The 6,000-nt window shown below is 39.0% G+C and overlaps 1 pseudogene; it reads right to left on the bottom strand.

Moving 5' to 3' along the window:
• Window positions 1–3,010: 3,010 nt before the first annotated feature.
• On the bottom strand, window positions 3,011–3,942 carry LOC140694437 (olfactory receptor 2G3-like; annotated as a pseudogene).
• Between the last annotated feature and the right edge of the window lie 2,058 nt (window positions 3,943–6,000).

Genomic DNA, 6,000 nt, shown 5'->3' with positions numbered 1-6,000 from the left:
AGCAGGTGTGTTGGTATCTGTGTGTTTAGCTCTGTTAGAGCAAAGTTAGTTAGTGAGAATAATGAGCCTTATTCTGGAGACTGGAATGGGAGCCCATGATGAAATCAACACCATGAATGCCACCCATAGATGACATGTGAAATTCTACATTTTCAGCTTCATCTTAGTCATTTCCTCCCACATCCCACCTCCCAGAAGTTCAAGTTACGTCGAGCTCAAGTACACCTTAAACTTCCTCCCTTTGCATACTTTTGCTTACACGAGTCTATGCTTCAAACACCACTAACCCACCTAGAAAACACTTGCTTCTGCTTTATGTCACAAATCAACCATCACTTCTAGAAATCATTCCTGAACTCACTTTCTGGGTTTTCCCATCTGCAGAATGGTACCAGTAATGCCTACAGTGTGGGATTTCTGTGAGAACTAAGCAAGAGTGTTACCATGGCCAATGGCCCCCCTTGCTCAGGAGTTTTTGCCCATTGTCCTGGGATAAGTATCAGCAGTGCTACATTTCACTCTCAAAAGTGCTCTAATCCAGATATTAAAATATGAGAAAATCCTAAGGCGTGTATTTAAGCACTTTGGGGCTTAATTAATGGCAGCTGTCCTTTGGGCTAGATTCACATGTAAATCCACTATAACATTAAAACATACACCCCTTATGAGTATGATAGCTCACTTCTGCTGAGTCCTAGTCCAGTGTTCTGTAAAACAGGGAAGTGTGCAACATGGTAGAAAGTGGCAGGCACAACTAGAACTGGGGAAGTGATTAGGGAAGCTCTGTAAGTGTCTGGCCCATGGCTGTGTTCAGCATGATGTTTTGATTAGTCAATTTAGACGGTGTTGTGCTGTGAAGCACTTGATGGAAGACTCACATTGCCTGTGACTGTGGTGAGCTGATTCACAGCAAGTTCAAATAGCCTAAAAAAGGCACTATTATAGGAATAAATGAAGGCAAGAGGTAAAACAGATGATAGCAAAGAAGCAGTTCAGCTTTCCAATTATGCTGCAAGAATGGTACTAATGAGGAATAATTAGCTTCACCAGGACTTTCTTCCTTTTCAATATTTTACAATCCTCATACTTATTAACTGGAATGCTGAATTAATGTTTTTCACTTTAAAGGGAAAGACACCCATTAGGAAAGCTGGTAACATAATGTATGGTTGTAGTGTTTTTTATATCCTCTATACCTACAATGATGACATTACAACGTTTCAATATTGCATTATTGTCCTTAAAATTAATCAGCCATGTCCAAAAAGTGAAAGCAACTTCTGAAGAAATTCTGACAGGTTTATAATATATAAACTTTATCATCAATTCATAATAACTCTATTCTAGAGAGGATAGAGATGTCTAGATAAAGATAGATGATTGATTGCTTGCTTTTTACATTTTAAGTCAATTCTAAACCAGTGATGTCTACATTACTTATCTCATTAAGGAGACTTCACATATGTATTTGCTGATTGTATACAACCTTTGTATGCAGTTAGAAGAAATGGTGGCATTTAACTGTTGGATATCTGCAAAAGGGGAAATATGATTTTTATTTTATCTAAATCATGAAATAAACAAGTGAGAAAATTTTAGGAATTGCTTATGTCTTATGTAATAATTTAGTCAAAGGCCATATTTAAGTTTATTAGGTAGACTAATCTGAAGTTATATTTTGCTATTCTCTTAATTTGAAGAATAACTCTTTACTAAAGGTACCACTGGTTGAAAAGCTTCAAAACAGAGGACATATTTCTTTCCACACATTTGTGACACATATATGTATATCTGTCTCCCACACAGCATCCAGGAAAACCTCTCAAAAACATAAGTGGTGTCATACCACCCTTCTTTATAACGCTTACACTTTGCGGAGAGTACATCCCTGCTCCTGACCATAAGCAGCTTTGCCCTGCATAGTCCGTCTCATGTCTGCCTCTCCAGCCACATCTCCTGTTTCTCAATAGTTTCCTTTATTCCCTCAAATGAACAAACCATCTCACATTTCCAGTCTTTGTCCACAACCATGCTCCAAACAGAAGCTCTTCTCGATCTGACTCCTACCTCTCCTTCCTTTGTGTGCAGCCTCTTCAGAGAAGGTCATCTTTCCTATTATTGTCTGTCACCACCCCTTGATAATCATGTCCCTTAATCCATTATCACAATTTGTCAATGGAAGTGTGTATAGTATATGTATATTACAAATATCTATATATAAAGAAATTATTTCTATTTTATTTAAAGTTCTATTCTATAGCCCTTCAACAATATGTAGTGAATGAATTAGTTAATCTATTAATCCTTGACCAAATCTTCCATTTCTAATCATTGCTATCCCCCGTCCATACAATCAGCCTAAGACCACCAGGAATAAGCCTATAAGTCACATAAAATCAGATTTATTAATCCATTGCAAAGAAAAATACCACACACTAGGATTTGGGGGGAGGGTGGAGTTAAGATAAAATTTAAATGAAGCAACATTTTGAGAGATTCATTGCAAAGCAGGGCTATGTATAAAGGGGTCAAAATTAGGTTTAAACCACAAAGTAGATGCAGGGTCCTGTCTCCTCGGAAACTACAAAACTAAGATTGATGCAGTATGTTGCAACCAAAGACCCCTATCTGAAGTTCTGCACCTGAGTTGAAAGTTGAGAATGCTTCTCCCCACCAAAGTGTTTTACATCTTTCAAGCAGGAGTAAGATGTTTCTTCTTACTGATATAATTTGGAGCAATTAATTTCAAAGAGTCTGTGATTTTAGAGAACCAAGATTTCTCAAGGAGTGAGAAATTAGTAGTCACTCAATAAAGGATGCTTTTTCTGAAATTTATGGTTTGCCCTTGGGGGAGACATGTTTCTTGTTGAGTCTGCAGCTGGAACCAAGTGTCTTTTATGAATGATAGGGCAGATGTTGACTGTCCCAGCCACTTTTTATTCTATCATTTCATATTGGAAAGTCCATTATCTTAGGTTAACAGTTAACCTCAGCATCACACTAAGAGGTCTCATGTCCTCTGTTTTACAACAGCTCTCCTTAAAGCTCCTTTTACATCTTGGTTCTTTAGACTGTAGATCAAGGGGTTGAGCATGGGTGTGACCACAGTATAGAACACCTTGGTGATCTTGCCCCCAGTCCTGGAGGACTTCGACTGGGGTCTCATGTACATGAAGATGGCAGTTCCATAGAATAAGGCCACCACTGTCAGATGAGAAGCACAGGTGGATAGTCCTTGTGCCTCCCAGAGGCTGATCAAATCCTGAGGACTGATTGAAGGATTCTGGTATAGGAAACAGCAATGAAGAGAAAAGGAATGAAGACAATGATGACACTGAAGATAAAGACAACCATCTCAGTAACTGAGGTGTCAGTGCAAGCCAACCTCAGGATGGAAAGAACTTCACAAAAAAATTGATTCAGGACATTGGGCCCACAGTAGGGCAAACTCAAGGTGAGGATGTTGATGACCATGGAACTCAGGAAACTACTGGACCAAGAAATGGCTGCCAACTGGATGCAGGTGCTCTGGTCCATAATGAGAGTATAATGAAGGGGATGACAAATAGCTACATATCTGTCATAAGCCATGACACCAAGAAGAACACATTCAATCATTCCAAAGGAGAGGGAGAAGAACATCTGAGTATCACAGCTGGAGAAGAGGATTGTCCTTTTCCCCACCATGTTGGACAGAATTTGTAAGACATTGGTGGATGTATAGCAGATGTCCAGAAAGGATAAGTTAGTGAGGAAGAAGTACATGGGGGTTTGGAGAAATGGTTCTATCTGGATAATAATGATAATAATAACATTCCCCACCACTGTTAACAAATAGTAGAACAATAACATAATAAAAAGAATGAGCTTTATCGTTGGCTGAAATGAGAGCCCCAGTAACACAAATTCAGTCACAGTGAAGTTTGTTTTTATCAGATTCATTTCTTGGTCACCTCCCTCTCATAGAACCATTCACTCACCTAAAGAAAAAAAAATCAAATGCCCTATACATCACAGTGTTGAAAATTCAAGATAAAAATAAGATAGCAAGGAGATTATATCTTGAGTATCTGAGTTGTACTACAAGCAGAAAGCTTTCTCTCTGCTATTGAAGGGGATATTCCAAAAGAATATTCAAACTCAAACACTGATTAAGTTAAACAGATATTCTAGCCTTTACTCTGAGGGGAGGCCCTCTTGGCTGCTCATAATCTTTTCAAATCATATGCAGTCTTCAAAGCCTTGCTCACGCTCACCTATTCAGAAAGATCTGATTATGTTTTTGTTCGACACCCAACACAGAACAACTCAAGTAAAAGCCAAAAAAGACACTGTTTGATGTGCTGTTCATGAACTTAAAAATAAAGGCCAGAAGAGGCTTGCGCTCCTGTATCACCCTGATGCAATTTTCTGCTTTCTAGTATTTAGACATGCTGAAACCCTAAGAACAAAGACTGTGCACACCAACAGCAAAACCCGTGATGGGTCACACTAAGTGCCGATTCTCCCAGCTTCACAACTTCCATGCAATAGGGGTCGTTGATGATTTTATTATATTTACAATAAGGATAATGATAGAACCAATTTTTTGAGGGTGAAATTGAATAGTGTGTATAAAGAATTTAAAGCAATGCTTACACGTAGGGAACAACCCACAAATAACAACTATTATTATAGCCCTAGTAACACACAGTATTGCTACACTTAGCCAGAATTCACTTCTCTGATAAAAACCATTTCAGAGAAAAAAGATCATTAAAAAAGATCCAGACAAGTTACCAGGTCTAGTCATTGAGCACGTCTTAGACCCCACCCTGTGCCTGCTTATTTAGTTTAGGGGCAGAGTTAACGTGTTTGGTTAACTGGCTTTCAGCAGATGAAAGCAGGAAATTAGAAAGACATGGGGTGAGGAAGAGCCCTGGAGGCAGTCAGAGCTGTAAGAGCAAAAAGAAGCTGCCAATCTTTCATCCATTCATTTGTCCATTCTTTTTCTTTCTTTCTTTCTTTTTTCTTTCTTTCTTCCTTTCAAAAACTATATTTTTGGTAATCTAGTATGTACCAGATGCTGGGCTCTTCTGATAAACACAACAGACATTTTGATACTCTCATAAACCTCACAGTCCATGGAAAGTTGTGATGAAGGAAGCATTCTGATTCCTGAAGGAACAGGGACTCTTAGGAAGAAGACATTTGAAGAACCAAGTAGGTGCAGGTCATGAAAAAGACTACTTCATGCAAAGCATCATTTTTCAAATACTATTAATATGCATACAATATATTTTAGAGCGCTTCCTTATCTTTTGACTTAAACAGGGATTTTTGAATCAAATAAATCATGAACTGGTGAACTAAGTAATCTAAAATACGAAGTCCAGGAGTAAAGGAGGGATGGGCCTGGAGAGAGGAGAGAGGAGTTAAGTCACAGTCTTGTTTACATCAAGAGTAGGAAGGAAGGGTGGTTAGGGAACTCCCTTCCAGGACCTCCAAACAATGGTTAGAAAGTCCTGCTGAAAATAAAAGCTGTTTCAGTAATGTTTAGGGGTGATTATGATGACAGCAAAGGATATCCACAGTGAATTTCTGAGTTGACAACAAGGCGGCACGCCATCAGGTCCCATCAGATCATGGGACTAGTGGGGAAGCACGCAGAATCTGAAGAGCCGAAATCACATGCCTAGTTCCATCACGTGCCAGCTGGGAGACTTTTCTTGCACAAGTCACATGGCCAGTCTGTGCTTAACTTTATTTACCTGCAGGAAGGGAGCAAGAGTGACATCCTCATACACAGAGCTGATGGATGTGGTAAATGAGGTAACACACGTAAAGTCCAATAACCTAAAAATAAAGATCCCCTTCATTAGCGGATCTTTGTTATGTGTGCAGAACAGGAATTATTGGCACTCCTCATCCCCTCCCCAGGCCAATGATGGAGACACTAAGTCTTTAAGACAGTAAACAACTTGTCCAAAATCACTTAAAAAATTTCTGAATATATATGCA

Source organism: Vicugna pacos, unplaced genomic scaffold (genome assembly GCF_048564905.1).
Source record: "Vicugna pacos unplaced genomic scaffold, VicPac4 scaffold_21, whole genome shotgun sequence".
In the NCBI taxonomy this organism is placed as follows: domain Eukaryota; kingdom Metazoa; phylum Chordata; class Mammalia; order Artiodactyla; family Camelidae; genus Vicugna; species Vicugna pacos.
Note: the sequence above shows the minus strand (reverse complement) of the source record. Positions and strands in the feature narration are given on the sequence as shown.